The sequence below is a fragment of the Sus scrofa genome, chromosome 18 (genome assembly GCF_054392235.1).
Source record: "Sus scrofa isolate SSC_HxYL_T2T_F1_AM1 chromosome 18, Sscrofa_HxYL_maternal_Yorkshire_Landrace_v2.0, whole genome shotgun sequence".
Classification (NCBI taxonomy): Eukaryota; Metazoa; Chordata; class Mammalia; order Artiodactyla; family Suidae; genus Sus; species Sus scrofa.
Genome location: NC_139400.1, coordinates 32,688,506 through 32,699,349, shown reverse-complemented (window position 1 = coordinate 32,699,349; position 10,844 = coordinate 32,688,506).

Here is a 10,844-nt window from a genome sequence, read left to right as displayed (position 1 = left end):
TCAATGACATGACAATTTTAATCATCATTGACGGCAGAATGATAATGTTTGCTTGGGCTTTAACTCTTTGGAAGCCCCCTCAACCCAGACTCAACTCTGCTCCCAACCCCCTTACTGGGGGGCCTGCCTTCACAATCGCCTGAGGTACCCAAGAGGCGAAATTGAATCTGTGGGTTGGAGGAAGCTTCTGATTAAATTTGAAATTCACCTTTACTGAGTCCACCTTCCTACAGTGATTCTAGGCTATCTGAAGGCCCTCTCTTCAAGAGGAAGGAAAGCCTTTGTTTGGCAATCAAAAATAAAGTTTTTCAAAAAAGGAGTTCTCTTGTGGCCCAATGGGTTAAGGATCCTGTGTTGTCATTGCTGTGGCGTGGGTCAATCCCTGGATGGGGAACTTCCACATACTTCAGGTATGGCCAAAAACAATTTAATTAATTAATTAATTAATTAAAAAGAAATTAAAAAAATAAAGTTCATAATGCCAGTAAATTTAAGAGAGGTAGAATAATTTAAAAATCTTTCTAAATAGCAGGATTGGTAAGGGAAACATGGTGAGAATCCTAAGTCTGTAGAAGGAAAGCATAGTTATTTCTTACAAATCGTTTCTTCTGTAAACGTGGTGAAAATCTTGAGAAAAATCTAGTTCATTTGAATATGTTCTAGCAAGATTCCTTCAGTAACAAACCCATTCATTTGTCCTGTTTTACGGTCCCCAAAGAATCTCACACACATCATTTCACTTTCTTACAACTACTATCAGAGAGGGACAGGGAAGGGGTTGATTAATTCCACTCTATAGATAAGGAAATCAGCTTTACAGCCATCTAAGGCAGGAAGTGCCAGAGCTAGGATGCAATCTGGGACTCCTGACTCCAAATCCCAGGTTGTTTCCACCCCATCATTTTTAGTACAGATTAAGAGTGTGTTGTTCAGAACAGCCAGAAAGTGGGGACAATCCCCTGTCAAGTGGTGAATGGATAGGCACAGCCTGGCCAGTTTATATAGAGGAATACTGTTCAGCAACAGGCTACAACACGGATGGATCTCCAGAGCATTATGCTGAATGAAAGAAGCCAGATGAGTGGTTGCCTGGGGCACAGGAGGGTGGGAACAAAGGTCGATTGCAAGTGGGCACAGAGATCTTTGGGGATTGCTGGAAAAGTTCTACAAGTGGATTGTGGGGACAGTCGCACAACTTGGTAAATTTACTGAAAATAATCGTTGGACTTCACACTTAAAGTTGAGTGAATTTTATGGGATGTCACCTGCATCTGAATAAATCACTTAGAAAAAAAATAGAAGGAGCACGTCTCTCGTTGACAGGTGGTGCCATGTTTACAACCTTGCTGAGGTAGCCCCGCTCAACAATGGAATCCTCTGGCTCAGAGGAGAGCACTTGGTTCTTGTGCTGGCAGCACATGATTTATTAGTTTTTTGCTCTGCAGATAAGACCATTAAAAGCAGATGATGACACAGCATGTAAGGGCGGCAGCATGCTTGCTGCCTTCACCTATCTTGGTGGCCCTCGAGCCCAGACAAACAGCCTGCTCTGCCAACTTCTGACATTTTCTTTTCTTTTTTCTTTTTCTTTAATTTATATTGGAATGTAGTTGACTTACAGTGTTGTGTTAGTCTCAGGTGTACAGCAAATTGAGTCCATTATACATATACATATATATCCGTTCCTTTGCAGATTCCTTTCGATGTAGGTTATTAGACAGTATTGAGCAGATTTCCCTGTGCTGTACAGGAAGTCCTCCAATCTCTGACATTTTCATGCTGGTGGTAATGACTTTCCCACTTTATATCTTATTATCATCACTATTTACTAAACACACAAAAACATACAGATAGAAGAGCTAAAAAGGAAGCTTTTCTGTCCCACTGAGGGCATAAATTGACAAGGAATCATGTTATTGCAGACTGGGTCCCTTGAAAAGCAGCTCTGATTCCCTGGAGGTGCAGTGGAAGGGAAACAAGGAGAGATGGGGGATGGCATTCCAGGGGGAATCAGAGAAGGCAAATGCCCCAAAGGCTGTGGATCTCACAAACACGGGGGCACTTCTGAAAGAGAGGTCAGTGAGGAACCGCTGTGAGTCTGTGCAACAAGGCAGTGCCTTCGATTTCCCGAAAAAATTGCCAGTAAAAAAGCTTAGAAATGAGACACCAACCTCGAGCACTGATGGGTCCCATCACTGGACACACCAAATACCCATATTCCTGAAATTTGACACTGAATTTACCTTTTCTTTCTTCCTTTTTTTTTTTCCGGCTGTGCCCATGGCAAGGGATCAAACCTGTGCCACAGAAGTGACAAAGCCAAACCCTTAACCATTAGACCACAAGGGAACTCCTGAATTTACCTTTCTAGCCCGTCTTCACAGCAGGATCTCAGCTCTCCTGCCCTTTTAGTTACCACCTTCTTGCAGGACTGGTGTTTTCTCAAGGGGCGGTTGTCATAAACCTGAGGAGGGAGGCTCCCCAGGGAGCAGATCCAAGTCTTGGGTGCTGACTCTCCACATCACTCTTCCTGATACACACGGAGCAGACCTGTCCAAAACCATAAATTGACACTTGGGGCACTACTAAAGGAGTTGCCGAAATGAACCAAAGCCTTCCAGTCCATCCAAGTAACATTTTCTTTATTAGGACTTGATACAACACATACCAAATCTGCTCCCGGTTTCATAAGTGAAACTGTATTTCTGATCTGCCTTATAAGATGGAAAACCTGGTGGATGAAATTCAGCTCTTCTTTCCTCATTTCGGACTTTTTTCTGGAAATCATCTTTTGATCATTGCCAATTTAACATGATCAGTTTATCTTTCCATTTCATGAGGCGCATTTTCACATGTTTGAAGCAGTTCTGCAAAGGCGATTTGAACCCACTACACACAAGGCAAATGGGAGGCTGCTCTATTAAAGATTTCTCTCTTTCATCCCATTCGTCTTTTATTTTGGTACATTTTGAAATGACAAACTAGGAAACTTCAATATGAGAAGCAGCTTGGACTTAGGGAACGTAACACTAATTATCACTTACTAGCTGGGTAGGCTTAAAGAGACTTTTTAACCTCTCAGAACCTCAGAACCCATTTTCACCCTTTGTAAAATGGGAGGCAGAGTATCTATTTCATCAAGTTGCCTCACTCGCAGCAAGTGGCAGCTACGCACAATTATTCAACGGAGAATCAGATTACTATGTTAGACTGCCTGGCACATTGTACGTGAAAATGTTTTGTAAACTATAAACATTATACAATGGCAAGATATTATTTTTATAAATAGCTCTAATAATTTTAAATTTGACTCATGCTCACGACCGCAGGCTGACATAGCTGGGAGGTTTGCTTGGCTGCCAAGCCTGAGAGAGAAGACTTGATAAGGGTATTTGCCAGTTCTCATCTGATCCGGGTGGCCTGTTTGGTTGTTGTCCGTGCAGAGCCTGACCTTTGCCTGACTTCCCCCCCGGGAGCCTGTCTCCAGCTATCTGAGAAGCTTCCAGCAGACAGACTGAGTGAAGTCGGAAGCCTCACTTCCTTAGGGGTCATTGCATTTGCTGGGCAGCCTTATGACCAGCCAACTGTAGGAAATGTTGAAAACCCAAATCCTTCTGTGTGAGGGGGAAACAGGTTAGATTTGGTTCAGGAAGCAACCTGGCACCTGTACAGTGAGAGAGAAGAGCTAAGCCTTAAAAAAAAAAAAAAAAAAAAAAGGGTAAAGAGAGGGTGAAAATTAGGAATAACTTGTAGATAGACATTTGATATTCATGAACATAAGAGAATGTCCAGTTTCCCAATTTTGTAAATAGCATTGTAGGATATGATTTTTGTGTTTTCTTTCTTTTTTTTTAGGGCCACACCCACGGCCTATGGAGGTTCCCAGGCTAGGAGTGTAATCAGAGCTATAGCTGCCGGCCCACATCACAGCAAGCCAGATCCAAGCCACATCTGTGACCTACACCACAGCTCATGGCAACGCCGGATCCATAACACACTGAGCGAGGCCAGGGATCGAACCAGGGTCCTCATGGATCCTAGTCAGGTTCATTACTGCTTCGCCACAAAGGGAACTCTGATTTTTGTGTTTTCTTATCAGCAAATGTCATCCTGAGATATGAACTGGTCGTGATCAGTAGAGCCAATTTGTTAGAGTGGGGGCCAAGCTCAGAGGCAGAATTATAGTGAAGCTGGAGCTTCTGGGCCCTTGTGAGTGTTGGGGGTTCCAGGAATAGTGGGGGGCTGAGGGGAGTGTGGGGGGCAGCTGAGAAGCCAGGTTATAATTAGGCAGCATTTCTCTATAAGCGTTTCTGGTAAGTTGTTTCAGAAGAAAGGAGCTATAATTACGTAAGATCTAGTAGCTTGTTATGATTCTATTGGTATTTTATATAGAGTCTTATAACTAATTTTGTATTTACAATTTTATATTATTATTTTTTAAGAGGGCCCCAACACTGTAAAATCCCCAGGCTCTATAAGACCTGGATCTACCCCCTAACTATAATGCAAATCATCTGGTGGCTTTTTTTTTTTTCCCCTAAGCTATACTTTCTGAACTGCTGAGAGTTCTGTTAGGCCTCAGGTGAATGGGCAGATTATGGCTCCTCCCTTTGGAGAAAATGCCTTTCCTGTGAAGACAAATTTAAATCAAGCAATCCCAAATAGGATGCTGCCTACAGTGGAGTTTTGTGGGAGTGGGGAGAATTAAGCTGGGCTCGGGCCTCAGGAAAGCACACCCCGGCCCCGAAATGTTGCTTAGAGCAAGGTGGAGGAGATGCAGGCAAGGGGAGGAACTTACCCGGAGGCTTGGGGATGGAGCCAGTGGGGATGGAGTTCAGAAGCCCAGGGTGGCTGAAGGTGAGGGCTGGAGGAGGAGGTAACCCAAGCTGAGGCTGGAGAGGGGAGCAGGGCCTGAGCCTGGAGGGACCAGGGGGTGCAGGGAAGAGTCTCTCTGAAGGACAATGGAAGCTCTTTGACGGTTTGAGGCAGGGAATGACCTGAAGAGATTTACGTTCGGGAAAAAACCCTCCTCTGGCCATATTGTGGCAAAGAGAAAAATGCCAGTCATCAAAGAAAATGAGGAAGGGGACCGGGGGAATGGTCAGACATGAAGCAGGTCTCAAGAGCTTGTGACCGAACATGACAATGTTGCTGAGAGGAGCCAAAGGTGACACACAAGCTCCACGACTGGATGGATGAGGAACTGATTTAGAAAACAAATGTGAAAGCCTGGGGGCGGGGAAGGTGGAAGGAGGGAAACCAAGCTATCAGTTTGGAGCAAGTTGAGTTTTTGGTGCCAGTGAGCCTCCCCCCCACCCCCCATGAAGTTTTTCTCGGTAGCTTCACAAAACATTCTTGAGGATACAGTAAAGTTACATGTCATTGGAAATCTTGGCCCTCTGGGGTCCTTTCAAATCGCTGAAACTCCACGTATCAAATCTGTGAGTGCCTATGGCAGAATGAAGCCAAGGACCAGGGGAAATGAAAGTTTTGTTAAATGCTCTCATGTAATATGTTGGTTTAACTCTGCCTTGTGGTTGTAAATAAGGAATGCCTACACAAAGGGTTTGAAATATGAATAATTCCTGAAATGACCAAATTCTTCCTGAACTGTGGGGTATTAAAGAAAACAAAAGGGAGTTCCCCTCGCGGCACAGCAGAAATGAATCCAACCAGGAACCGTGAGGTTGTGGGTGGGTCTGGCCTCACTCAGTGGGTTGAGGATCTGGTGTTGCCATGAGCTGTGGTGTAGGTTGCAGACCCGCTCGGATCTGGTGTGGCTGTGGCTATGGTATAGGCCTGCAGCTGCATCTCCAATTCAACCCCCGACCTGGGAACCTCCATATGCTGCAGGTGTGGGCATAAAAAACAAAAAAAAAAAAAAAAAAAAAGACAGAGAGAGAGAGAAGAAAAGAAAACAAAGAATCAATCGATAGGCTCTCTCGACATTTCTGAACATTAAGAGCTATAAATACATAAGCCACAAGCTGAGAAATTCACCTTTAGGCAGAGAGAGTCTCCCTCCATATAGAAGGTTGGGCTGAAGCAGTTATTACTTACAAGTGAAATTAGGAGGGCTCTGATCACTGCCTATAAACACTGCTTACTGAAATATCAGCTCTGCTGGTGGGGCTAGTATTTCTGAGTTTTGGAGGTTGTGACTCCATTAATACCAGGACACTTGCTGGGATTAACAGTTGCCTGTACTAAAGAAGGCACACCGTGGCTATGGGATAATGTTAAGAGAGTTCCACTTAACGTTAGATGATGATAAAGTTCAAAACTCCTTGACGTGGCCTTTCAAATAAAAAACATTTAACATCTATATGCACCTACCATGTGACAGACACGATGGTGGGGGCTACAAAAAATAAAAAAGAGAAAGAGTTGCCGGGCTGGTAAGAACCAGGGCCACATGCTGACTAATGCACCATTTTTGTTCATGTTTTTGTTTTCATACTCCTGTGTGTTTGCTCAGAGGCTGAGCTCTCTGACTGGAAATCTCTTTTGATGGCTTCTGTGTCTTTTCTGACTGCACCCTCGTGGGTTGCATGGCTTCTTCATGTTGGCACCTTGGCAGAGCTGTCACTGCAGTATTGCTGTCAGCTGTCTGTCTCTCTCTCAGGAGTGTGAGCTCCTGGGGGCAGGGAATAGATCGATTGCTATTTTTCTGTTGGTAAGTTTAGCATTCAGCACAGTACCTATGCACACAGCAGGTATTTTGGTAAATGGGTGTTGAATAAAGAAACAATAACATTTTCAAGAGGAAACCAAAAGCAAAAAAGAAAACAACTCTGTTTTCACTAAAAAGAAAATTGCTGATATGCTGGGAAGTAGGGTGTATTTGATTGACAGTCAAGAAGCAGGAAAATAATTCTCTCCAAGACAGAGATTTTCCCAAAGGGAAAATGTAAACATTCAGGAAGCTCATAGTATTGTTAACTCTAAAAGCAATTCTACTCAAAAAACAATGTGATCAAGTAAACATCCCAAAATAGAAAATGCTGAGGCTTGAAACACTTATGATTGGATTTTTTTCGTCAGTGTAGACAAGGTTTCAAGGAAATCTAAATTATTCCATTAGGTCTGTCCAGGGTTGGGCAGTGATGTTTAATTACCCAACGGAATTTTATCCAATGGATTTAAAGTCTGTGGAGAAAATTTAAGGGGTATCCAGTGACCTAAAAATCACTCATGAGTTGTGATTATTATTGTAATCAGAGTGATTTTTAACATACGTACTGGGATCTCTAAATGACCTTTGTTCTTAAGGTAGTGTCCTTGAGAGGCCATAATTTTTTTTTCAGTGCTGGTGTCACAGAGCAAAACACTTCACTGTCTCCTCTTCCAGATTTATTTTCATAGTCATGCATGCGCCACCCAAGATTTGGGAGAAAAAACTCACAGGAGACCATATTTATTCTGGGTTCTTCCAATGAGAAAGCTAAAATATATGTGTTGTGCTTTTTCTTTCTTTTCTTTTTAGGGCCGCACCAGCAGCATATGGAAGTTCCCAGGCGGGGGGTCGAATTGGAGATGCAGCTGCCGAACTACACCACAGCCACAGCAACGCCAGATCCCAGCCGAGTCTGCGACCTACACCACAGCTCAAGGCAACACTGAATCCTCATGGTTCTTAGATGGATTCGTTTCCTCTCTGCCATGAGGGGAACTTTGTGTTGTGTTTTTTGAGAGATCAGTTTCAACCCAACAAAAAGAAGAATTTTCTAAGGATTTGAGCCATCCAACAATGGAATTAAATTTTTATTTATTTATTTATTTATTTATTTTTGTCTTTTTGCCTTTTCTAGGGCTGCTCCCATGGCATATGGAGGTTCCCAGGCTAGGGGTATAATTGGAGTGATAGCCACTGGCCTACACCACAGCCACAGCAACTCGGACACCACAGCCACAGCAACTTGGGAACCGAGCCGTGTCTGCAACCTACACCACAGCTCACGGCAACGCTGGATCCTTAACCCACTGAGCAAGGCCAGGGACTGAACCCGCAACCTCATGGTTCCTAGCCGGATTGGTTAACCACTGAGCCATGACGGAAACTCCAGGAATTAATTTTTGGTAATGTCCAATTTTCACCACAAGTGTTCAAACAAACACTAGACGTGATAGAGGACTGATATGTTTCAAAGACCCATTGAAAGCTGAGACTCTGTGATTCCAAGAATATCTAAATCATTGTTTTATAGTCACATTAATTGTGTATAATAATCTGCATCAAGCCCTTATTTCTCCAGGTCTGTGTTCAGATGTCACCGCAGGAAAGCAGAGCTCTTTCCTACATGAACTATTACCCCTACGACTTCTTTATTCCCTTTTACCTTGTTCTGTTTCTCTCCACTGAGCTTCCAGCTATATTTCCTGGTTTATTTACATATTGCCTGTCTCTCCCAACTAGACTGTAAACTCCACGAAGGAAGGGACTTCAGTGGTTTTCTTCACTCTAACTCCAGCGCTTACATTAGAATCTGACATGCAGTGTTGTCAAATAAAAACAATATTAAACTATCATAGAAAAATTACAAAAAGAGAATAAAAGACAGTTTCATTTTGTATCTAATTACTTACCTCAACATTTGTACAGTGGTCAAAATAGCATATACGCCCAATGAATAATTGTTGAAGAAATGAATTTGGATTCTCATTTTAATGTATTTTTTTCATCTTTTTTTTTCAAAAAACACAGGTTTTATATAGTTGCAATCATCATTCATCTTTTAACCTAAAATGTAATTATTCAGCTGAATCACTCATCTTATTTATCAGACGTGGATATAATAATTTGATGTCATTTACAAAAATCGAATCTATTTTCACATACAAAAGATGTGTTACCACTAAAGCTACACAGAAGTATATGCTAGAGGCCATAAAAAACTATGAGCTCATCATTTCTAATATCATAATCATCTCTCTCATTGGTATCATTGAAAAGAGTCATAGTTATTTTGGGAGACAGAATACCATAATGAGTTGAGATCCTAATAGTTAGCCAAAACATTCTTGCAAAAGAAAACATTTGGAAGACTTATTCTTCCTGACTTTTTTTTTTTTTTTTTGGTCTTTTTGGGGCCACACCCATGGCATGTGGAAGTTTCCAGGCTACGGGTCAAATTGGAAGTACAACTGCTGACCTGCACCATAGCCACAGTGACTGTAGATCCAAGACTTGTCTGTGAACTACACCGAAGCTCACGGCAACGCAGGATCCTTAATCCACTGAGTGAGGCCAGGAATCGAACCCATCCTCATGGATACTAGTCAAGTTCGTTACCACTGAGCCATGACAGGAACTCCCATGTAATTCCAGATTTTAATATTTACTACAAAGCTATAGTAATTAAGACCAGGTGGTATTGCAATAAGAAAACAGACACACAGATCCACAGAACCTAATTGACAGTCCAGAAATAAACCCTTAAATTTACAGCCAATTAATTTTCCAGCAAAACACCACTACAATTCAATAGGGGAAGGTACAGTGTTTTCACTTTTTTTTTTTTTAAGATGCTAAGACATTTGGACATCTGTATAGAAAAAGATGAATTTAGACCGTTACCTTACACATATGCAAATATTATGTCAAAATGTGTAGTAGACCTAAAGACCAAAAACTATAAACTTCAGAAGAAAACATAGAACTACTTCTCTCAGACTTTGTGTTAAGAAAAGGTTTCTTAGGTATAATACCAAAAGCTCAAGCAATAGAAGAAAAAAATGATGAACTGAACTGCATCCAAATTAAAGATATTCGCTTTTCAAAAGACACCAATAGACAATCCACAGAATGGGAGGACATATCTGCAAATCATATATCTGATAAAGTCCATAATAATCAAAGAAATCTTACAACTCCATAATAAGAAAACTCAATTTAAAAGTGAGCATAAGATTTGAATAAGTATTTTACCGAAGTAGACAGAAGACGGCCAATAAACACATGAAATGATGCTCATAGTTTTTAGAGGAATGAAATTTAAATCTATAATGAGACATCATTTCACACCCTCTAAAAAAGCTAGAATCAGAAAGACAAGCAGTAACAAGTTAGGATGTATAGAAACTGGAAGCCCCATCATTGCTGGAGGGAAAGTAAATCAGTGCAGACATTTCAGAAAATAGTTAGGCAGTTTCATGAAAACTTAAATGTAAATTTACCGCATAACTCAGCACTTCCATCACTGTATATCTGTCCAAGAGAAATGAAAACATATGTCTACACAAAGTGTTCAGAGTGGCGTTATTTATAATTACCCAAACCTGGAAACAACCCAGCAGGTCACCGTTGAATGTATAAACAAAATATTATATACTACATTTGTATTTTTAAATGTATATTTCCATGCATATACATTTCAGCAGATTTACATCTATCTGTATACTAAAATGGTGTATTTAGGAAGCCCTGTATTCTTACATTCATAAGAATACGGACATGTATATAATTTCAAATTAGCATCTCTTCCGTTTTCAGCCCAGACACAAATTTGGTTTCAAATTCTAGCTCTATTATTTCTTAGCTCTGTGGTCCTGGACGAGTTACTTAACCTCTCTGAATCTCTACTAGTAAAATATGAGCAATACTCTACATCTTACAGGACTGTGGGATTAAATGAGATAAAATGTCTAAAATGCTTAGCACTAGGTAGGCAGAATGTCAGTCCTTAAATCATACCCAGTGTTGTTATTTGTCTTTTTGGAGCTTCATTGCAAACCTAATTGTTTACTAATATTCCTGGGTGAGAGAAGGGAGCCATTTTATGCAGCAGAGAGGGCTACTTCTGCTGTCTGACTTTTTCCATTTAATTTCTCAGAGCCCCAGTTGC